The sequence below is a fragment of the Acomys russatus genome, chromosome 9 (assembly GCF_903995435.1).
Source record: "Acomys russatus chromosome 9, mAcoRus1.1, whole genome shotgun sequence".
NCBI lineage: Eukaryota > Metazoa > Chordata > Mammalia > Rodentia > Muridae > Acomys > Acomys russatus.
The window spans coordinates 21,251,263-21,276,765 of NC_067145.1; the positions used below are offsets into that span (position 1 = coordinate 21,251,263).

Consider the following 25,503-nt stretch of genomic DNA (forward strand, 5'->3'; position numbering starts at 1 on the left):
ATAAAGGCCCGCGGTCATTATCACCTGGTAGTGCACTACTGACATTAAATAGAGAGTTTTAGATTGCAGAACAACAGAATAACTGAAATCAACAACGCGGTGGTTAAACATTTCCAGCAACCCCACGGTTCTGAACATCTGAAAACGATTTGAGGGCTGGGACCAGCCCAGGAGAATGTCTAATTTCCACTAATGTAGGAAGGTCTATGCAGGCCTTGCCATAGCCACACAGACAGCAGTTGAGACAGTCTTCAAGGCTGATTCCAGCTAAATCTGCTGAAAATTGTTCCCTGGCATCCTTTCAAGTTCCTCATTTTGGAGCCACACTGTCTGAGTCCGGTTCTTAGGTGACCACTTTCTAGATGCATACGTTTAGGCAAGGCCATTTGGTCTCACTTCCTTCACCTGTGAATGGAATAATAACAACACCCTCTCCTTAGGGTGCTGGTAGGTTAAATTGGAGGAAATAAAAAAAAAAAAAAAAAAAAAAAAAAAAAGGAATTCCTAGTGCAAGCAAGCTCCCAATTACGTATTGGTTCTTCTTAGCACGACATCAAGTGGTATATAAATATTCAAAATTTAAAAAAAAAATTCAAAATTAAATTATTAAACATTTTCTTGTGCCACACCCCATACCTTTAATTTGCATGAGATGCAAAGCCAGTTCTATTATGTTCACTTTAGATGGAAGTGTTAGAGAGGTTGACCCAGCCACAATGCTAGATTAATCATGATTTGCCATGCAGCGCCTCCCCTTTCACAGTTACCCACCCCTATTAAACCTCACTGCCTTCAAGAGCTTCTTAGAAATAGCAGCAAAGCAATTACCTGTCCTTGACTGTTAGCAGGGAGAAAGCTCTGAATAAGCCAAAATCCCTGTGCTGGAAAGGAAGGGTCAGCAGTCACCTTGTTATTTTCAAGGGAACAGTGGGGCAAAGTCACTGCGCTATTGGCAGAACACTGTCCCCACAGAGCTTGATATAGAACTGAGCCAAGTAAGACTATGCAAAGAAGACAGAGCATTACGAAGAGACAATGTGGCTAGGGGTTCCACCCTACAATGAGAATCCGCCATGTTGTCAGCATCTAAGGGTCTCTTTCTCATGAGTATACACTACCTTCTGTATCTAAAGCTACGTGCTGAGGATCCACCAGCCTGGATCACTGAGGCTTCCACTCCTGTTGGCCTCTGAGGTGGTGCAGTTTAGTCTCCTGGGCTGGGGATGTTCCTCATGAGGTAGACTACTTGTCTACTATATCCGCAGAGCTAGGAGCCACCCCTGGCACCTAACCAGGCATGGTGGCTCGTATCTGCACACCAACACTCAGGAGGTAGAATCAGGGAATCCCAAAGTGGAAGGAAGTCCTAAGCTACACTAAGCCACATCAAAGCAGAAGGGAGGGGCAGATAGTGGGATGGAGATGGGGCGGGGCGGGGGGAGGAAAAAGGGAGGAAGGGAGGGCAGAAAAGAATAGGAAGGGAAGGAGAAACTAAGGTTCTTAAAAGCAACAAAAGCAAACTGAAATTTTTTTCAGACTAAGAGAAAAAGACTGCTCAGAAATAAAGTAATTCTCAAGTCAGAAAAAGTAATGAATAAATCAGTCTTGCAACTTTTCTCCCCTTTCCCTCCACTCCTTTAATGTGGCAGCAGAGGACTTTTAATACCATTTCACCACATTCCTCCCACAAACATCAGCCTAAACAGCTAAGTTCCAGTGAGGCCACATTGGGAAAGGAAAATTAGAGCATTATCCCTTTTAATGAATGAAACTAGAAACTCTCTAATCAATGCTTAATTCAGAAATTATTTACTTTGGCTTTTGGTAGAAGCAAACACAGAGTCAGATACACAAGAGAACACCAGTGTGTACACATTTCTTTCCCATATTTTCTAGGCCTTGACAAGAGCTTCAGGTCAAATACAAAGAGCCTAGACTTTGGAGGGTATGCAGTCAGGTGAGCTTAGCCTGCAACCATGAGGTACAACTTTGGCTCTTGAGAGAACATGACTCCGTGGTTAAGAGAGTACAGTACTACTGCAAAGGACTTCAGTTCAGTTACTAGAACCTATGTTGGGCAGCTACCTCACAGCCACCTGTAACTCCGTCTCCAGGGAACCCAGTATCTTTGGCCTCCACAGGTGCCTGCAATCATGTCCAGGCACAGAGACACACACAAAACAACACATCTTTAAAAAAAAAAAAAAAAAAAAAACCACTGCTTCAGGGACCTAAATATTAGTAATGCTACTATAGGCTACCTTCTGCTGACTCTTAGGAATTCAAAAATGTAGGCCGGGGATGTAGCTTGGTGGCAGAGTGGTCATCCAGTACCCTTAACACTCTGGGTTCATCTTTAGCCTTCCCAGAAGAACAAAACAAAACACCCAAAATGTATGCAGCTCTCCTGTTAGAATCTAGTTAGAACCTCCTGTTAGGATCTAGACTCCCTCTTTCTAAAACTGCATCGTCGGGAGAAGCATCTCTACGATGCGGCCTGGGGAGTAGAACTCTTGCTGCTGAACAGAGCATTTAAAGTCATGCATCTTGGGATGTTTCTATTTTTATTTCACATAAGCTCTGTCTCTTACATGTAATAGGTGAATGAAACTCAAATTATAATTGAGATAAATAAAATGATACTCAGATCTCAAGAAAAAAAAAATCAGACAACAGCACAAGATTTGTACTCAGTTTTTGAAAGAAAAATGCAACTCTACTTTTTTTTTCTTAAATCGTCACAAAATCTGTCCCATAGTGGGTCACTTGTCATAGGATATGAGAACTCTAGGAGACTAGGACAAATAAAAAAGCTGGGTGGACTTTCGGGTATAGAGTCCATCTCTGACTGCTTCTCCCAGCCTCTTCCAAGGCACTCCTATGTGCCTACCCTGCTCTAAGAGGACAAAGGGTGGCCTGCTTCTTTAAAGGCCACCATACTGGTTCTAGAATATACAAATTTACTTTACATTCATTCAAAACCACCCGGAAGGCTAAACTCATTCTTAAGCACTACATGGAGAGTTTTGGTTTTAGTTTAAATAACAGGCTCCATGGATTATAAACTTTTAATGTCCCAGACATCCCCAAATTGTTGGTCACGGCAACCACTCTAAACTCTTATAAACCAGCAATCAAGTGCTAGGCACGAATTCCTTTTCTAAACTATGTGTGGCATTGGTGAAGGTAGGAGTCCTGAAATCTGTGAGTGTTGAGGGCTCAGAGTCAAAATTGACTGTGTGTATCCAAGGATGTCCCAAATCCCTGTTCACTTCAAAGTAAATGCAAATATTTATTTATTTATTTAAATGTATAGAACAGAAAGAAAGCATTGGAATATTACATAACATGTCATCTTCTCATTTACTTTGTTCCAAAAGGGCATATGAATAAAGCTAGGTGTGTAATCCATTACTAAATCAGGCCATGTTAGCCTGTCCTTACCATCTCTTCTAAGCCAAATGTCAATTTTTAATTACTAATCTTATTACAATCATATGTCAGAATACATATTCTTTCAAATGTTACTAATACACATGAAGAGGTTATATTTAGGATGGAGATTTAAGCACAAGTTCAAAGGAAGAAAAGCAAGACTCCGGTTCAAGGGCAAATAAGAAGAATTATTTCTTTTCACTTTTTCTCCAACATAGCCTTACAATAGGTAAATCGACCAGATTCAAATGTTACTTTCATCAGTAAACACCCACACAGACTCACCCAGAAACAACACTGGCCCAATTGAGCATACCACACATGCACTGGTCAAGTCCTTGACGACAATAGAATTTAAAGACAATTGTTCCTCATCATTTGTCCCTGCTTCCAAAAGGAGCAGTTGTCATGCAACTAGTTTCTTCATTCATCGCTCATGTCTCCTATGCTTATACCCAACTAAGAAGAAGTCGATGGATTGATAGGGAGTTTGGAAAAGGGAAGTAAACACTCAGGACTCCATTCTGTCTGGGTACCGTACCTTGAATGTGCCTGCTCATATGGTGCTCGAGAGTTATCTTTAGTTCTCAGTTCTACTAGGAGCCAAGGTGGGGACCACAGAACAGCGATTCTGCAGGTGCTTGCTTGTCTTGGGTATTCTAACTCCAGGTGTGTTAGTGAGCTTCAGCCATGGGACCTGAGTCGAGTCCAGCTGTGTGAGCCTTAGTAATCGTGGCTACATGGTTCCCTGGGAAGTAGGAGGAGGAGGCAGCAGCTGGTTCTTAAGCTATCTGGGCTCCATTTCCTCTGATGACACAGGAAATACTAAACACTAGGAAGAGAGTAATCTCCTAAAAGTCTTCCATGGGTCAAATCATATCAACCCCAAATATAATTTAAATCTTAATCCTCAATACTCAAAATATGAGTTACATGGAGATAGAATAGAGGCTGCTATGGTTACAAAAGTTAAAATGAGGTGACACTGGATGGGCCTGACATTCAATGAGACCTTTATCTTTTTAAGAGGTGCACACAGAGAGCCATATGGCAAAGCGCACAGAGACCTGAAATGACACACTCAAAGAGGATTCTAACAAGTTAAAGGAGAAATAACTCTTCTGTGTCTTCCAAAGAAAAATGGCCACTATCAGCCTATTTTTGGTGCCAGAAATGTGAGCTATCTAGTTTGTGGTTCTTGATTACAGAAGCCCTATGGCACAAAAACTGTCTAATGTGACATCTATATACTTGCAAATAAATACAGAGATGGAGATTCCCAGGGACTGCACAACATGCAACCCAGATAATTTTTTAAAACATCCTAGTATAACTGCCCCTTCCTCACAGAGAGCAGGGTGTTTCTATAGTAAACACCCAAGTTGTTCCAAAAAAAAAAAAAAAATGGAAACTGAACCTGGTGAGGCAGCAGAACCATCAGAACTCACCCACCAAGCCCTGATTGTGTTCAATGGCCACGCAGCCTCTAGACGCCCTGACCTTCTGACATAGTCCCCTTTAATAGACTTAACTCTGTAGTGAATGAGGGTAACATTCACTAAATGTGTTCCATGTGCCAGGCAGCCTTTCTATGGTCAGGCTGTAGCACTTCAGATATTATGAAAGTTAGGAAATCCTTTTTCCTAGATGATGAGATGGGAAACCAAGCTTTGCATGCACTCAATAAACTAGATTCTGACTAAATCTGATACTAGACCTAAAGGAAAAGATGGACTCTACAGCTTGGAAAGTTATGGGAAAAAATCACAATGCCAGTGATGCAGATGGAATCACAACCCTTACTCAGAATTGTTCCCCAGAGAAGTCCTTAAGGAGACAGTTTTGTGCTAAATTCAATACAGAACAAAACTTCCTACTCAGAAAAAAGATCTGTGTCCCATTCCTGGGTTTGCTAGAGAATCATGTGCTATCCATAAGGACCGATCTTTCTCATCATCTACTTTCTAGCCTCACAAATTATGAAAAACTATTTTCTATAAGCATTGTTTGGCATCATGAACATTCAGTGGACTGTAATTTCTGAGCAGGTATCTTTTTTCTAAAATTTGCAAGTAGGTTGATGTGCAAGGTGAGGGCTTGGACTGCTGTGCAAATTAGCTTTCTGCTCTCAGATAGAATTTTGTGACAGCGAGCTTCAATTAAAATTGACATTATTTTTCTGAGATAGCACCAGACAGATTTCCAAAGTGGCTGTACTAGTTTGCATTCCCACCAGCAATGAAGGAGTGTTCCTCTCTACCCACATCCTCGCCATTTAAACCCCTACCCAGATCTAGCCAATGGACAGAACAGTCTCCACAGTTGAGTGGAGAGCGGGGTATGACTTTCACACAAACTCTGGTGCCTCATATTTGACCATGTCCCCTGGAGGGGGAGACCTGGTGGCACTCAGAGGAAGGATAGCAGGTTACCAAGAAGAGGCTTGATACCCTATGAGCATATACAGGGATATGAGGTCCCCCTCAGTCACAGTCATAGGGGAGGAAAATAAGGGGAAAATGGGAGGGAGGGAAGAATGGGAGGATACAAGGGATGGGATAACCATTGAGATGTAACAAGAATAAATTAATAAAAAATTTTTTAAAAAGTTGACATTAGCCTGCCACGGCAGACAGATGGTCCCCCTGTTGACATTAGCCTACCATGGCAGACAGATGGTCCCCCTGTGTCCCCATCACCTGCAAGTATTCAACATGACAATCACTTGTTCAAATCTGACCTCTTCAAACTTTACTGTGAACACATGCCCCATAAGTGTTGTTATAAGTGCAAGGTCTGATTCCATAGGTCTAACACAGAGTGTGAGACTCAGTTCCCCAACAGGGTTCCCAAAATGAAATCCAACTTGTCATCTATATCACTTTGAATATCTTAGGATGAGGTGACCAACATCCCAAAATCTTTGGCACTACTACTGAGCCTTTCCATACATGCAGAAATGACCCCATCTTCTAGGTCCCCCTGGACAACTGCTTCTCATACCTTTAGCCTAGATCACACATCAGCTCTATTTGTGAACCTTCCGTAAGGTCTCCATTTCCCTAAGCACATCTACTCCTTCCTTCAGGTCTTTCTTGGCTTCTGTGTATTAATTTTATCGTCATGGCAGATTTTATTCCTGGAGGACAGAGTTGGCATGCATCATGTCCCCTAGTCCTTGACATCTAGAAGGACATCTGGTGGGGAATAGGTGTTAATGCTGGTTAGCTGAATGGAGTAGCCAGACTTAGGCTCTGATGTCAGAAACTTAGCTCCTTTCAAGATAATCTGGTTCATTCCGGGTCCTTTCTGTCTTGCACACTGTGGCTCGTTCAGTAGGCTACCTGTTATTCACTTTCAAGATTCTCTTTGACACATTTGACCATGTCCCCTGGAGGGGGAGACCTGGTGGCACTCAGAGGAAGGACAGCAAGTAGCCAAGAAGAGACTTGATACCCTATGAGAATATATAGGGGGACGTAATCACCCTCAGGAACAGTCATAGGGGAGGGGAATAATGGGAAAATGGGGTGGGGGAGGAATGGGAGGATACAAGGGATGGGATAAACATTGAGATGTAACAGGAATAAATTAATAAAAAAAATGAAAAAAAAGAAAAAAAACAAAAAAAAAAAACAAACAAAAACAAACAAACAAAAAAAGATTCTCTTTGAAACACATGATCATGACTTTTTTAAGGAGAATAATTTAGAAGTGTACAACTCTCCTGTGAATAACAAATCCAGAAAATGATGCCTTGGTCTGAGGCACTTAGAAGCTGTCGTGTCTTGAGGGGGAAAAAAAAAAATCACTATTCTCTCTGCCTTGGCTTCTTGCTTTGAAAAGAGTTACACTAGTACCTGCCTCCTTTTTCTGGAGTTAAGAGAGATAATACAAGAACCACCCTAAGAACCATGCTGGGCATAAGGTGAGAATGACTGTGTGCTGTGCATTGCCCCATTTCCATTGTCGTGAGTTGTGCAATTTACTGGCATGCTCCCTCCTAGCAACAGAAGAGCAGACACTTGCCTACGTGGCTCTGATTCTCAGCAAGCGCACATGTTCCCACAGACCTGCTTCCTCTGTTACCTGCATATACAACAGTGTGCTCTGTGTGTATTCTGCTTTTACAACCGGCTTGTCTCAGCTCATCCATGATGTTCCTTCTGTGATGTTGCCCAAAAATGTAATGGCCATTACTTCCTTAAGTGTGCTCCAGCCCCTCCCTTTTATATGGACTCTGAGCTCATAAGGAAACCATTCACACTAACTCCAATCTCTGTCCACTGGAAACTGTCTTTATTCCATGATAGGAATTTCATTTTATTCACTTATTTTATGGCCTTCGATATCATTACCTTTTCTGGCTTCTCAGAGACGAAATGACCCACAACAAATGTCAGATGCTCTTTCTCAACGGAAAGAGCGTTTCATCAATGGAGGAGGCGAGCCATCCATCACAATTGTATCTCCTCTCTCAAGCAAGGTACAAGGTCACTATCATCCACAGATTAAATGCTTTGCCCAAGAACCTCTCTATTTCCCCCTTCTTCTACAACTATTAAATTGTACTATTTCAAACACGTTGGCTTCTGACTAAATGCATACTACATTGTTTTCATACTATATTCTTGAAAGCCTTTCTATTGGATATGTCACTTTTGGAAAAAAATCGAATTTCAAAGACAGCAGTATTGATAATGCAATGAAGAGGCTGGTGCATGATTAATTCAATAAATAAATCACTAAGAGTTCCAATCGATCCCGTTATATACTCAATGAAAACAGTTTAACATGACTTCAAATTATATCAGAATGCTTGTAGTGATGTGTTTCAAGTTAAAGAAAACATTCTCAGTACATCTGATAATTTTTCAATAATACCGTGCTTTAATGTTTTCCAACATGAGTCAACCACAAATTGGTCCCTTTCACTTTAAGAGATCTTGCACTGTTAACACAATCAAAGACTGCTTAACTCTAAATGAAAATTCTGAAGACATCCACAAGGGTTAGGAATACTGCTCGGTTGGTGGGATACATTCCTAGCATGTACAGAGCCCTGGGTTCAAAACCCAGCACCACATAACTTGGGCGTGATGGTATAACATTATAATCCCCGTACTGGGGAAGATAAGGAACACAAGCCAATCTTGGTGCTAGGAACTTCTGTCTCAAAAGGAAATATATACATCTTTATAAAATTGTAGTCATGCTAAGGGTATTAAGAGAGCACTAAAGTCAATTATCATATCCAGGTCCTCGCTGCTACACACCAAATGAAAAAAACACATTAAATTAGTCCTAAAGGCCAATATAAAGTGCTCAGCACACAGATTGTGAGTCTGCCTTTTCCATGAAGAGAGCCCAGGACACTCAGGAGAGGAGAAATAGATGTAATAAAGTAAGAGAGTGTTCCAGAAGGGAAGCATTTCCACCTAGCAGAAAGAATGAGCATTTTCTAAAACTCATTCTCACCTAGTATTATTCTTGCTGCAAACCATAGTCGACAGGCTATCCCTGCCCATATTGAGATCACTCTAGGGAAAGCCACTAAAACAAACCAAAGAAACAACTGTGGGTCAGGATCACAGGAGATCAAAGCAATGCTAATCGTCACCTGGCCCAAAGCTATCTCTGAATGAGATGGCTGCTCCTCTCACTGTCCACTCACCCAGCATGGCAGAAAAAGGAAGTCCACCCACCCTAAAGGCCATAGTGTCGCTTCCCTGTTTTTATAAGAAAAGCTCCAGTTTTCTGAGATAGCGCTAGATAGATTTCCAAAGTGGCTGGACTAGTTTGCATTCCCACCAGCAATGAAGGAGTGTTCCTCTCTCTCCACATCCTCGCCAGCATGTGGTGTCCCTTGAATTTTTGATCTTAGCCATTCTGATTGTTGTAAGATGGAATCTCAGAGTTGTTTTGATTTGCATTTCCCTGATGACTAAGGAGGTTGAGCATTTCTTTAAGTGTTTCTCAGCCATTTGATATTCCTCTGTTGAGAATTCTCTCTTTAGTTCTGAGCCCCATTTCTCAATTGGGTTATTTGGTTTGGTGGTGTTTAATTTCTTAAATTCTTTATATATTTTGGATATTAGACCTTTGTCAGATGCAGGGTTGGTGAATAAGGCTTCCTCAAGACCTAGCTATTCCACTCCTTGGAATATACCCAGAAGATGTTCCAGCACACAAGAACATTTGCTCAACCATGTTCATAGGAGCCTTATTTATAATAGCCAGAACATGGAAACAGTCTAAGTGTCCCTCAGTAGAAGAATGGATAAAGAAACCATGGTACATATACACTATGGAATACTACTTAGCTATTAAAAACAAGGAATTCCAGAACTTTGTTGACAAATGGATTGAACTAGAAAGGATCATAATGAGTGAGTTAACAGAGAAGCAGAGAGTCAAATGGTATATACTCACTTATATCTGGACCCTAGCCCAAGGGGCATGTCCCATGAAAGTCTTCTTCACTTACCAGGAAACTGGTACAGAGGGGAGGACATCCTATTAGGACTCTAGATGAGAGAATCAAGGGAGAATGGGGAAATATATGGATCCAGAGAGTCCTAGAAACCTACAAGAAGAACATTATGATGGGCGGATCTGGGCCCAGGGGTCTTGCTCAAACTATGGCACCAGCCAAGGACAATACGTGCAGTAAACACCGAACTCCTACCCAGATCTAGCCAATAGACAGGACCTTCTTCACAGCTGAGTGGAGAATGGAGACTGGCTTTCACACAAACTCTGGTGCCCCATATTTGACCATGTCCCCTGGATGGGGAGGCCTGGTGGCACTCAGAGGAAGAACAGCAGGCTACCAAGAAGAGACTTGATACCCTATGAGCATATATAGGGGGAGGAGGTCCCCCTCAGTCACAGTTATAGGGGAAGGGAGTAAGGGGAAAATGAGAGGGAGGGAGGAATGGGAGGATACAAGTGATGGGATAACAATTAAGATGTAATATAAATAAATAAATTATATATATATATATATATATATATATATATATATATATAACGAAAAGTCCTTCAACTTTTGCATAGCTCTGAAGGCCACATATCAACAGTCCTGACCTTCAAGTTCATCTCCATTTTTTTTTTCCTTTGTTCAAACCCAAGCATTTCTCAGAAAAGCCTGAAGCTCAAGGCCAAGTCTCATGACAGCTGGAGGCCCCTTCTCATTCTATGTCCTAAAGGTAGATGGAAATACATAACCGTTGATCATGAAACAGTGGCGAGCCCCCTCCAATATGATTGTGTCTGTGACTAATTATATTCTTGAGTCTGTGGCCACCCACTGGATCATGGTCAACCTAACAGAGGTCATACCTTTAAAAGAACTGACTCCCCTCATGGCAGAGATCAACCTCTATTGGTTCTGCAGCTAGGGATTGAATTGGGTGACCACCTTCCATCTCTAAGGTGGGATCTGTCCAGCTTGAACTGTGAGTTCATACGTGCAAATGGCATGCTGTGTCTAGAAACACAATTTTCTTACAGTCATCCTCTTGGGTCTTATGATCCTCCTGCATCTTCTTCCACAACGGTCCTGCATCTTCTTCCACAACGGCCCCTGAGCCTTGGGAAGGGGCTGTGACATAGATGTACCATTTGTGGTTGAGCACCCTGTAGTCTGTTACTCTCCACACATTGACCAGATGTAGGGCTCTGTGTTAACAGTCATATCTACCGAAAGAGCAGGCTTCTTTAATGAGCTTTACGAGATACACTAATGTGGGGATTCATGCACTTATTCTTTTTTTTAAAGATGTATTTATGTATTATTATGTATACAGTGCTCTGCTTGCATGTACTCCTTCAAGCCAGAAGAGGGCGCCCTATCACATTACAGATGGTTATGAGCCACTATGTGGTTGCTGGGAATTGAACTCAGGACCTTTGGAAGAGCAGGCGGTGCTCTTAACCACTGAGCCATCTCTCCAGCTCTTCATGCAATTATTCTTATACCAAGGAAATGGGAACTAATACCCTGGTAGCTCCCCAGGACTCCAACAAGCTTTGAGTAAAGTGTCAGTACACCCAGAAGTTTTAGCTTCGGAATCTGCACCTGCTGCTGTTAACAGTAGTATCAGAGGGTACTCAGGGGACAAAAATTGAAGCCTTTCTTCATCGAGCATGCTGTTTCCTTCCAGGTGGCACTGCAGCAGTGCTCAAACAATGACCCAGCTTGGTGTCGGCAGCAGTCCAGGCCTTCTACACATGGGACATCAGTGACCTGGGGGCCTGTCTTGTTTTCAACATGGTTTCCCCCGCCCCCTGAAATATGAATAATAGCATCTGTCACTTTCACTAAAAGTCTGTATGCACAGCTGGTACAAAAGAGATTTATGCCAGACTGGCAACGTGGATACAGGCTGCCACCTCCATCATATCCACAGAACCAAGCCCATGAATTGGGCATGAGATTGGCTCGAGGATTTGAGATTTTGTGCTTACAAATGTAGCCCACAGTTTTCTGACTCCAGAAAATCCTTTGTTACTGCTTCATCGCTTGAAGCAAGCTTCCCTGAAAGTCAGAAATGGGATGGCTATTTGAAGGGATGACTAGAAGGTTCTGCTCAGTACTAGGAAAGAGTAGAACTACCAAGAATTACTTCCAACTCCTGATACACCAGCTGGAATGTGCACTTGAAAGGAGCTCAGGGGAAGCAATTTCAACCAGTTGATGTGGAAGAACTTACAACGAAGAAGCTGACTTTCTTCCTGAGGATGCTGAGCAGTGCGTGGACTGCTGAGCAGCCCGGCTGGACCAGCTGCTACAGGATGATGCTGGCAGAAGAGGAGCACAGTCCAGTTACAGGGAGCAGGAGGAGGACCAGAACTATGATGTAATTCAGGTCTCTGAGGGACAATAGCCTTCACATCCAAAGCGTAACTCACAAGGAAGAGGGGTTGCCAGGAGATCCCTCTGAGGCTCTGATTGCTTTTGAAGCAAATTCTTCTCTTAATTATTTTGATAAGATTTTGAGGGCCAAAACCTCAAGAGCCAAGACTATGATGATATGCTTGAAGAATGCTTCAAATACTTAGACGGTGATGATGGCTTAGGTCTCCACACCAGCATCCTGGTTCGTGACATTTGCAGGTCCTACGTGGCCCAGAAAGACCAGGAACAGGGACACACTAGCTCTGGCAAAAGCTTCAGCAAGGTAACGAGGAGTTTCCATCCCAGACTGTACATAACAGCTCAGCTGAGGAAGTTTCTGGCGCAGCAGGTTGCATTGTGGCAGTGGTGGGTGTAGATTTGAACCTGGTTTCAAATACACTGAAACCCTACAGCTCCAAAGCGGGGCTGGCAGGACCTGCTTCCATCTTGTTACACAGCATGGCTGGGACGTGTGGCAAAAAGCAAGGCTAATCACACAGAAGTGCAAGTAAAGTAAAGCACGGTGTTTTGTTTCACAGTTTTTGTTTTGTTTTATTAAATGAAGGATTTGACCTACTTTGTTGTACATATATATCTACTAAACAGAATTTAGGCCTTTGTAAATCTATGAGATAGAATTAATTCCTTTCTCAATCACTGACCTAGCCACTTTTAATGTTAAAATCAAATAATAAATAAATAAATAAATGCTAGAACAAAAACAAAGAAATAAAATGTAGCATCTAAACCTCAGATTACCTGACTTTCTAGGAAATAGAGCACAGTTTGACAAAGATAATCTGAGGTCAAAGTGAGTTGTAAGATAATTTTTATTTGGAAAAACACAAGCAAAGAGCAAACTAAAATATTATTTTTCTTTTGAGGATAGTTTCTTCACAATGAATGGGGAATTTAAGAACCCTGAGCACATTTGCTTACCAGTCAGGGCCCCCTGCTGTATGTCACCAGGATGAAAGCTATCTGCCTAATGCCATGAGTAAGGAGCAGCAGGGCTCTAACTGGTACTTTGAAGGATGACTAGACGAAAAATTCAATATTCTTAGATTAAAACACACTTTTAAAGCTTTAATAAATTTAAAATGGTGAGGGTGAAAGAACATATTCCCTCTGGCCTTAAAAGTAGGGGAAGAGTGCTGAGCAAACTTGGAATCCAAGAGCCTGCGTCTCATCTGGTGACCTAATAGGTATCAGCAGGTATCAGCAGAGCAGTGTTTCAGGTGCCCTAACTGCATTTTGTGACGTTAGTAAAAACAGCAAGTGGCAGAATCTTTTCTTCTATCTTCCTCTCAATATGTCTTCTCTGTTTAAAGGGCATGTTTGCTTCCTTCACATGAAGTCAACTGAAAGGAAATCATTTGCAATTTTCCCTAAATGGACCTCAAACTTACTTAAGTGGGAACATCAACCTTTTTTCTGAGAATCAACTCAGCTACCAAAATATTATCTTCACTTCTGCATAACTTTCAAAGTCATAGTCTTCATGATTATATCTTACAATGCTACTCAGCGGGTCCATTCTTACTAAATTGAAATACGAACACAGCCATTGATTCCGTTGACATTTACCAAATGCTTATGGTTGCCAAATACTCTGGCAGCTTCGAATGTGAACTAGAGCTACAAATATGAACAAGCTTTATTTCATTCTAAAAAAAAAAAAGAAAATCAAACCACAAAATATGGAAAGGAACCAATTAAAATCTTACATGAAACTAGCAGTGGGTGTCTGGTTTGTGCAGTGACCTGTTACTGTCACACTCATGGGTGATCATATCAGGACATCTTTGGAAGCTGATCCATATAGAAATCATATAATTAGTGGCTCAGCAGTACAGTTTTGTGTCCAGTGAAACCACTTAGCATAAGAAGATAAGGGCCATGAAGGTTTTGTGATGTCCAACACTATGAATTGACATAATCAGTGTGTACAGATACCTCGTAAAACCAATGTCTTTAGCTATAACACTGTTAGAAATAAACTCTCAGCAGCCATGAACTCCTGTACTTGATTCTTGGCTTATGTCACAAATATATTTCTTCTGCATAAAGATCCAGCTACCTGTACGACTGCATCTTAGATAGAAGATGGAGGAAAAGGAAGAGAAGAAGGGAGAAGGAGGAAAGAGTAGGAACAGAAGGAGGAAGAAAATGAAGGAAGAGGAGGGAAGAGGAGGAGGGAAGAAGGGGGAGGAGGGGTGAGGAGGGGGAGTAGAAGAGGAAAGAAGAGGAGGAAGGAGGAGGAAATAGAAGCAGTAGGAGAAGAAGGAGTAAGGAAGAGTGACAGGGTGACTTGAGGAAGACGTGGATGTGGGCCTAGAATACAAGTGTAATATTGCAGCAGGAAAAGTTGACGACAGGAGGGGAAAGCTAAAGGGTTTCCATAGCAGTTCTAAAAGAGCACTATAATGAGAGCAGTAGCTAGTAACTGCTAATAATATTAGTTCAAAATTATATTCAAAGAGAAAAATCTAATGTGGATTACACAGCATTTGACGCGAATTGCACAAAGTAACCTAAGTGATGGACATTACTGTCCCACACAGCAGAGGATAGGCCTGAGAGGACTGTGTGCAAACTGCGCATATGATGAGCTGTATCTGTGAAAGTCAGTGATGACAAAAAGGAAAGCAAGCAGCCTCAAAATGTGCCCCTTGCTGCTTGCTACAGGAAATCCACTCCCATCAGCTGTTCTGTGAGTTTAACAGGATTGACTAAAGACTTTCAGAAACATAGGAATGAGTCTCTAGCAGTCACTATGCTGATGATGTTGGGGAAATTCCTGGCTCCATCACCGTATCTTCTGCCAGAGCATCTACTACTCTTCCCTCCTTGGCAATCCTATCATTTGTATATGAAGGTTCCTTCCTTGCAGAGAAATGGAGATGGCTTCCATCAGGTTATAAGAAGTCACATACTCAGCAGAGGTACTGAGAACAACAAATGTCCCTCAATGCACCAGAAAACCCACCTGGGGATCCTGGCTATGTTTCTAAGCATTTTCCATATGGCTGCCTACTTCACAAAGAGCTCAGTCCTTACAGTTCTTCAGTCACTGCCAAATTGTAGATAATCCCTAAGCTATACATAAGTTATTCCCTCTATGCTGTGCAGTTTTTAAGTATTTTGGAGGGGGGAAAAAAGGACACTTTTTACAATTGCAATGCTTTTTAATCTCCTTATTTGTTCGTCAGTCTAATAGCATGGGATGTTAGGAACTTCCCAAGGAAATGAGTGTATCCTCAGGAAGCCATCTCCAGGCAGAGGAAATAAACAGGCATGTTAATCTGATTCTTAAGGTCACAGTGTGCACAGACGTAAAGGTCAAATATTTTCGAAATCAGATTATTTGTACTAAGCCCTCCCCACCAAGCCCCTTTGTGTCTCCTCTTTTCTGGAGCAGTTGGTTTTTAGTATTAAAACATAAATGAAGGTGGAGAAGTGGGAGTAGAATGAAACAGCATTCTTTATCTGTCACTTATCTCACCAATTATTTGGATTCCACTGGTAAGATATGCAGCTGCCACGTGAGACCACTCCACCTTGTCAGGAGGGTAAGGTTCTGCCTTGAAGTTCCCATCTTCTACCTTGATGGGCCCAGTTGGATTTATCTAAGTTGTAAACACCCCGATACAGCATGTGATGGTGTCCTTTCACTATTGCACCTTCTACACACACTACAAAACCCTAGTCCCAGTGTCCTGGGAAGCCTCCCCTCTCCCACCACCTCCTTTCCTGTGTACCTCATGCTGAGCCCACCTGGTGAGACACACTCCTGCTCCACCCTGAGTTATTAATTAACTGAACTGCTCCATCAGCGCCACCCGGGCACTGGTCCAGCCATTAGATTAGATTTCTTCAAGAATCAAAGAATTGACTGATACATAACAACAGATACTTGTTTAAGACTGAACAGAAATGAGTAAGTCAATTCCAAAGTGATTTTTAAAGATTCCTCAGGGAGAGGATAATACATTGTAGAGCAGAATTGCCCACTGTGTATAACTGTGACCCGTGGCTGCCACCTATTTCTGTCACTACAAGTGCCAATCAAAGGTATTTAAATTTACACCACACTCTTTAATAAATCCCCACTTAATTAAGCACAAACTACCAAGAAGCCTTAAGAATGCACAAAGCCTTCATTACATGCATGTTTAGTTGTATTGAAATGAATCATAATGTTTACATCTGAGACATGTTGATTGCTTATTCAGTGATCTTTTTGCTTTTCAGCAAAGGGTAAGCTAAGAAGAAGAAATAAACATAAGATTATTTTAGAGGTAGTATTAGGATATCAAAGATCAAAAACACCCCTTCTCCAAAGACTACATAAAGACACTGAGAGGTAATAGACATCTCTATTAAATATTACTTTAAGACGGTCACTCGGGGAGGAGTTTGAGGGCAAGCCAATTTCCCTTGGACAATAGTGTATGAGAGTCATTCCAGATCATCCATTTTTGAAGATAATTCCTTGATGAAATTGTACCTAGTTTGAATCTGATGGGTACTTAGGGTTTTATTTCTAAGATTACAAACCTATTTTGTAGATCACAAATTGATGAGTTTTGCACAGCTTAGACTAATCCTTGAATGCAAATTGGACATCTTGCCTTTATTAAATTGGACACGCTGACTCTATTACATGCTCAAATCCCCAGAGGTAATTTGTGAAGTGTTTCAGATCTACCTAAACTTATAATTAGGCAGCAGCTTAAGCTATAAGAGCAGCCCCGTCATGTAGCAGTGAACTGCTAATTAAATTAGCAAAACACATTAAGTCTCATCAGCCAAAGCTTTGCAAAGATTTCCTATGTGACCCTGACACTTTGAGAGATTAAGTTTAAATTTTAATTTTAAAGGCAAAACCAAATCTATGTAAGAATCAGCCACCACCTTCTTTTACAGCTAATGGAATTTGCAAAGATGTCATCTGACTTCAGAATCTCTAATGTCGCTCCAACCTTCATATTTGAGCCCATGCCATACTTGAACATTGTTGAGTGCTATTACTTTCTTTTAGCCCTCTACTTGTTGTTCATCTTTCCATGTTTTATAATTTATGTTACAAACTTCTGCTCTAGTTTCTCTTGCTTTTTAGGCTGAGTTACACTCAGCTGTGAACAGTTTCCATTTGTGCTCTGAAATCAGGATCTTCTCCTTGAGGAAATTACCAACTAAACTATGAGTAACCCCGGAGGATGGCTTGGTGAAAAAGATCACTTGCTGTGGAAACATCGGGACCTGAGTTTAAATCCTTGTATAAAAAGCTGGGCATAGCTGCCTATGCCTATAATGCTAGCAATGGGGAAAGTAGGTGGGTGGTTACTTGGAGCTCACTAGCCGGAGAGCCCAGCCCAGTGAGCAACCTTCTGAGCGACAGCACGTCACCCTGTCTTAGGTGATAGGTCAGTGAGTGACAGAAAAGACACTGTCTTTCTATGGCTACCACCTATGAACACAAAACAGTGAGTGCATGCATCTACATATTCACATACATGTAACACACACATGCACACATACAAACAGAAACAGGAATAATGATGCTATGAGATAACTTAAAGGAAAACATGCCAATTGATTATTTAATACCTTTCTGTCAACATGGCTTACCATTGTAGGTCATACGTAACTTCACTTCAATATCAATCCCCAATAGTTAGATTCTGGTTCAGTCTTTTCAGGGTGCAGCAATTGTTACTTGCAAACTTACTCTCAATAGTTTAGTACAAAACCAACTTGGAATAACACATAACAATATGGCTTATGAAGGGCCTCTGTGTATAACATTGGCAATGAAGAAAAAAATATGAGTTGATATTGGGCAAGATAACTTCTCACATGAAATTTCAAATTATATTTTGATAAAACCTTGTAAATGATTGTTATACATTTTCACGGACTACTGTGGATCAGTACAGGGGAAAGATGCCAAGCACGGAGGGCAAACAAGAGCGGTCTGTAGGGAAGGTGCTGGAGGGACAATAAGCAGATTATGAGAGGCCCACAATGATATCCATTGCTATATACAATTGCCATGAGTTGAAAACTGAGTAAAGGGCTGGAGAGATAGATGGCTCAGGGGAGGGGGCGGTTAAAAGCACTGTCTGCTCTTATAGAGGACCTGGGTTCAACTGCCAGCATCCACATGGCAGCACCCGCACACAGACCTACACACAGGCGAAACACCAATGCACATGAAGTAAAATAAATAAAAAATTTTTAAACTGCATAAAGAGAAATTTTCAACAATTACAAAACAAATACAAATGAACTTAGAATTTAGGTCTCATAGCCCATCTTTAGCATTTACTACTTTGTATGACTTCAATCCACATTTAGCTTTTGAGTTCCCCTGCCCATCATTCCAGTGGAAGCATCAGTGCCTATTTGGCAATAGATATGTGATGGCAGGTTTACTTTAAATACAGTCCTGCTCATGAAAGCACTTGTTTGCACCTGATAGGTGGGCCTCCAAAATAGATATTGTTTGTAGCGGGAAGCTGGGACAATGGCTCATCTGGTAATATATTGCCATGCAAGTATAAGCACTTGAGTTCAGATCCTTAGCACCCATGAAAAAGCTGGGGACAGAGTTACATCTGTAACCCATAGTGTAGAAGGGGTGACTGAGACAGGAAAACACCTGGGGCTTGCTAGGCATCCAGCCTTCCTGAATCAGTGAGCTCCGGGTTCAGTAAGAGAGCCTGTGCCAAAATATAAGGTGGAAAGCAACTAAGGAAGCCATGTAATAGTGACTTCTGATTTCCACACGCATAGACTTATGTACATGTACACCCACATACATGTGCTCATGCATACCACACACACACACACACAAATGTAAAATTCACTGAAGAGTAAAACAAAGTCTTGAGGGCTTGAGAAGCAACCTTCAGTTAAAAGCACGATCTTTCCTTCTTCAGTGAATCATATTAACTTTGTTTAAGAATACACCCTGAAAGAGAGTAGACAGAACACAACATAAAACAGAGCAAATAAACAAAGCCATATGCTTCAGCGCATTCAAATCAAGTCTCTTCCATACTGGCCTAATTTGGGCACTGAAAATGTAAGAAACCACTGACTATATAAATAAGCGGGTGACTGTAGGGCCAGGAGAATATCACGACGAATTCTTTGTGAGTCGACTCATGTCACGTGCCTCAAGTGAAAGATTTAAAATCCCTTTCTTGCAAGGAGTCAATTAAAGAGGCAATTCCACAAAGCAGTATCAAGGAGGTCTAATGCAAAGATGAATAGGGAAGCATTAGGTGGGTTGAGAGCCTCCATGTGAAGTCATTAGTTACGCTGGGGCCCTCTGACCTCCTAGAGCCGACTCAATCCTTCTAGCAGAAGCCAGGATCCACCTGGGTCCAAAAACCTTTTGCAAACCATCTACACAGCCTGCTTTGGCCTTGGGGCAAGCTCATAATAGACATGTAGAAACAGAGAAAAAAGGATTAAACACTTCCACCTACGGAAAACAATAGCTGTTTTGTTTGTTTATTTTGAACACTGCAGAGGGATTTTTTTGATGTTGTTAGTTGATTTTTTTCCTAGTTTGTTCAATCCAATAGTACTGCATCAAACTCCTGCATGTAAACTTACTAGGGGTATATATAATCTCCAAAAACAAACAAACAAACAAACACTTTCATTCCCAGTGTCCCAGGTATTTCTTTGTAAAATTGTCTTTCTTGTCTTACAAGACAGCAGGTGAGAAAGCTGAGAAACTGAAACAAAGAAAAAGCAATGGGCAGTTAACAAGGTTGGAGGTGATGCTCTGTTGGCGAAGCCAAAAAGTCTGACACAAAGGTTAAGAAGCCCAAAGGGGGAAGCCCCCACTGCCAATGCGCGCTGTTCTGATTAGAAGAACTGGTAGGTACTCCTGAGATGCTATGCATTCCAGAAAGGCCTTGTACAAAACAAAATACTCCGTGGCAAAGTGAAAAGAAGACAAAGTAGATGGTCTTTGCCACTGTCACAAAACCACTTGGCAACAGCAAGAACGGTGGCGACCAGTGTGGTTACACTTGGCATGATGCCTAGGTATTATCCTACTGCCATGGGAGCTACTGCATCATGACAAAATGTGCATCAGTCAGCACATGAGATGGTTGGGTGCCAACATCATCACCAGGGCCATCTGATCACCCTCACAAGGTGCCACACAGGTAGGAGAGTGGTTTTCCTGAAGCATCTGGGCAGTGGTTGCTACTCGTGACTGGACCTCTTGGCCTCAAGCAAGCTTCTCTGTGTAGAACACACCAGAAGTTTGTCATTGACACCTCTTCAAAAAGTCACTATTGACAAGGCTAAAACTCCCAAACACCTACGGATGCTTACTTAAGAGGAAGCAGTTGCGCATAGGCAGACACTAGGAGGGAGAGCCCTTCCACATGGAGAAATAACAGATAAAAGGGCACAGCTGATCAAAACGCTGGGAACTTGGAGACTTTGGCAAAGATCAAAGCTGCTCCTCAGCTCCATGACTAACAGTGAGCTCAGTTCTCTGTGACAAATGGCGTATACACACAAACTGGTGGTCTAAGTTGCTAACAATCAAATCAAACAGCTTCCAGAGTTATAGGGGGGTGGAGGGAGAAGAAGAAAGAAAGAATGGAAGGAAGGTAGAAAGAAAGGGAGGGAGGGAGGGAGGGAGGGAGGGAGGGAGGAAGGAACTGGCCAGCCCCTTATAATTCAAAACTCCTAGAACTGTGCAAGTTAATACCCTGAGGAGCAACAGTTACAAAGCAACCATCACACACATGTGCTGCCTGAGAGCAATAGCTGACTTGGCCCTGTTTAAAGAGCAGCTAGCTGGACTAGTAGTTTTATTTTAGTCCAGTGCAAAAGCAAGACTGATCTGTTGAGTTGTCACCTTTAAAGCCACATCCTCATGCCATGTGCTCTGTGAAGGTTATAACCCAGCTTGCTTTCTGGGATGTCACAACCGAACCGAGTCTACTAACCCTGCTCAAGGCTGGTTACTGTGTCCTCACTCAATCTGCACATCCGATATGACTTGCACTGTTTGCAGTCAAAGGCCATTCTTTTTAGTATGAGACATTCGAATGGATGGGAATATGGCTTCAAAGAGCAGAATGAGAGGAACAACACAATTGAAAGGAATTACATCGGGTTTTGTGAGGTTGCCAAGCAGGCTATGCTGGGAGAGTAAAAAATTCCCATCTTTCCATACTTGGACCTAAACCCCCAATAGTGTCAGAAAATTGGGAACTTAAATTATCAAAAGGAACGTAATGGCCTGTAAAGAAAGCCTGTATAAGTTGTGGGAGGACTCTGTCTCCAGCGCATGTCTTTGATACACACACTTGGAAGAGAACATTCCTTGTGGGACTTAAATGCCAGTCTCAGCTAAGTGTTATAGTACATACTGAAGGAGAGATAAGCCTGTTTTTTAGGATTCTAAGTGTAGGATTGGAACGGTCTTGTGAGAGAACAGGTGAAGTTAATTCACTAGAAGAGCAACCACCTTGTGCAGGAGCTTAATTGTTGCCAGCTGAAAAGATCCCGTGAACAGACTCTGGGAGGAGATATATAAATGAGGCAGAAGTGGAGGCAGGGGCTTTTTGGAGACTTGGGATAGATTTGGCTGTTCATTGCTGCACTTCAAGACGCTCCTAGAGAGAACCACTCAAGGGAAGGCTTCGGGGCTCCAGCTCCTGTTGAGGTTCTGGGTTCTGGTTACCCCAGGTTCCAGCAGAAGAAATCCTGCGGCTCACACACGGAGAATCGTTCCTCGGAACTGATATCCTTAAGGTTTTGTTATTGTGTCCATTAATCCTTATTTCCTATTGTTTTGATTAGTCGGCTTATAAGTAACATATGCTTGGTCACTAAGTTGTTAATAAAATATATTGGTTAAGAAAATTGAGCCTACAGCATACTGTAATATTAGCACTTGGGAAGCCAAGGCAGAGAGACTGCAAGTTCCAGGTTAGCCTAATCTACATATAAAACTTCTGTATCAAAGATTAAGAAGAGGCCTTTTCTCATGGATTTAACAAATTTCATGAAACACATCTTATGATAAGCCATCTTGAAGCAGGCAACTGCACACTGGCTGGGTGCACAGGACCACTCCTAGGCCACTTCTGTCTTACAGGCCAAGCCATAGCCTCCTGCTCTCCTTCCAAAGCTTAGAGGCAGCAATGTCAGGGAGTCGTTAGAATGACTTCTTAGAAATCTGCAGAAGTGTCAGCCCCCTCTACAGCCTTCACCACTGTCCAGTTAAAAAGCAAGGTCATGGCTTTGTGATTGTCCTTGTGACTACTGACAGTTAAACCCCCACCAGCATCCTCCACCCAAGTTAAAAGCAGACAAGCATGTCCTTCTCTTCCCTGTACACCGTGTCCCCGGTTTATATCACCACACACTGTATAGTGGAATTCATGTTTTATAATGAAGGGCATAGCCTGTACCATTAACTCTCTGATAGTAGTCACACTCCAGTTCACACAGATAGATGCACACGACACCACAAACAACCACAAACACCACGGACCAATATATTACCTTCCCTTTCCTCCCCATCCCACCTAGAGACATGCCAGAACTACTGTATGGTGTTTGCAACCCCACTGCTATAGTTCTCAGGAGCTCAGGGTGATAAATAATACACATTATTTGTTTACTAATCAATCTAGACCTTTAAACTGAGAGTTAGTCTGTGCTCCCAGAAGGCAATGCTGATGAAGTCAGGGCTGAAAAAAACTTCTGGAGAGTCAACAAACTGAAGATAATCACTGCAAAAAGCCATCTCTACTCTCCCCAGTTTTCTTAACACTGAAAGTTAAACAGTTGGGATGGAGAGATGGATCAACAACAAAAAGTACATTCTGCCGAGTTCAGGGCCCAACACCCACCTCAGGTAGCACACAGCTGCTGTACCACCACTCCTCAGAGTCCAATGACTCCTTTGGCCTCTATGTGGAATTTCACATGCATGTGATTGCAAATGTACCTGCACGTACCTGCTTGCGAGCAGACACACACACACACACACACACACACACACACACACACAAACACACAAACCAAAAAACAAAAAACAAACAAACAAAAAACAACCTCTTGACAATGGTGGGTTAACAGTCAGATCAGTTTTAAAGGACCTCTCTGTCATCTCTGTAGGAAGTTGATACTGGCCTTCTGTTAATCTACCAGAGCCTTGCCAATAAGGGTCACCTGGTATTTTTCCAGAAGGAGGCAACTCATAACATCAGGTAAATCCACGAGTGGAGGTCAGAGAACGTGCCACCCTCATCACTCATCCTGAGATGCAGCCTGAGGGCCTGTCATCTGTGTGGGGAAATTAGCCCTGGCGACTCCGCAGTACAGCACAGAAACAGCTGTACAGCAGGCAGCCTTCAAACACACTCCCCTGAAGTAAATGCCCATGCTGCCTTCAGAGATTAGGATTTTAAATATTCATTAATCGGAAACATGTAGAAGAAATGGATCTTAATTCCTCACCCCTCCTCCCTCCCTCAGAGAGCAAAGATTAGCATTCTTTTTTACTATTTTTCAGCCCTCCAACTAAATGACATCTTCCACAGGGGTGAGGCTTTTCCTCCTAAGATCTATAAACAAACTCCACATTAATTTAGCCCATTGGTAAAAAGTCTGTTTCATAAGAATATCAAATTTTCTTGTAGTTATTTTCCCCCTGGTATTATTTGCATAATGGCAGAAAATACAATCATGACAAAATGTATAAAACCTTACCGTAGGAATCAGTACCTCTCCCTTGGGGATGTGGGGAGAAAAGGGAGCTTGACATCACTAGGCTTTCATTATTTTATTTTTCATAATAGAGAACAACATTTTTAAATGTGCAAAATCCTAGAAACTCCTTTCCCAACTCTTTCGACAAAGCACCAGTACTTTCTACGTTTAAAGGGGGGAAAAGGAACAATGAGAAAACATAAACATGGGTAAACACAGATTATTTTACAAATATAACTATTTTCATAGGCAGAAGGATGTGGCAGAAATAACTGCCCCATCCTGGTATGAAGAATTGAGCCTCTCATGAAAGGGCTTCTTAGTTGAAGATAGTCACTCTGAATAAATGGAAGTCGTTTCTGTTCTGTTTTCTCGGGACAGAGGTCTCAAAAGTAAATGGCTATAACCAAACAGTGAAAACTCATTGCCTCCACTGAATTTCAAGAATGATCAAACGCCCCCCGTTTAACTTAGCAAGCGGAAAATTAAAATTGGATTGCTACCTGGCCCTTTGCTGCGCTAAGTAGAACACACCGATCCATCTGCCTTAGAAGCTGCTGATGCACGAGAAACAACGCACGGGGCTAAACACAAATGAACATGATCCAGCTACCCGAGCCACCTAGACACGGGCCTGAGAGTAATGAGCTCTGAGAAGGTCAGTCTGGGCTCCCTGACACCAGACAAAAAAATATGAAAAAGAGAAGAGAAACCAGCGGCAGAAAAGCATCGTCATCAATCTGTAGGTCCCAATGTAGACAAACAGAACTTAAGAACTCAGGAGGCCAGAATCAGCCTGTGAGCGTGGCTCCTGAAGTTAAGAGCAGCAGAAACTAAGCCTAACAAACAAACAAACAAACAAACAAACAAAAAACCTGAACACAAGCTTCCTTAGCGCCCTGTACATTTGAGAAAATCTGGCTGCATAAAATACGCAAATAAACTGGTCCGTTTTAACAAAGCCTTCCAGCAAAATTGGCACCAAAATGACCTTTGTGGGATAAATAATTTAGAGGGAACTCTTGCTCAGAAAGGAAACCAGCCATTGTGTTTCACATTAAAATAAGATCACTGGGTCATAGAAATAATTCCTCAGTCAACCAAGTAATAGCTCAAAGCTTCTTGGGAAGCAATAGGATTCCAATGTGTACTTCCACAGAACAAATGCAAAGTCCTTCACCAACCGAGTGCACAAATGGCTATGCTTAATTGTGATGTCTTATCACACAATATTTAAACAGCAAAATGATGCTTCTTTGCATATACCAAACACCAGTGATTAACTCAAGTCCTACATATATCAGGGCTGTGACCCTCCTGCCGGCACCACCCTGAATTTAAGGAACAACTATTTTGAATATTCCTGCAGCAACTCTCAACTTGTATCAAAA

General features: G+C 42.0%; 1 protein-coding gene across 1 annotated transcript in view; it reads right to left on the reverse strand.

Annotated features, from left to right (window-relative positions):
* The window catches only part of Fbxl7 (F-box and leucine rich repeat protein 7), a 385,641-nt gene that overhangs the window by 237,180 nt on the left and 122,958 nt on the right, over window positions 1-25,503 (reverse strand). The window lies entirely within an intron of this gene.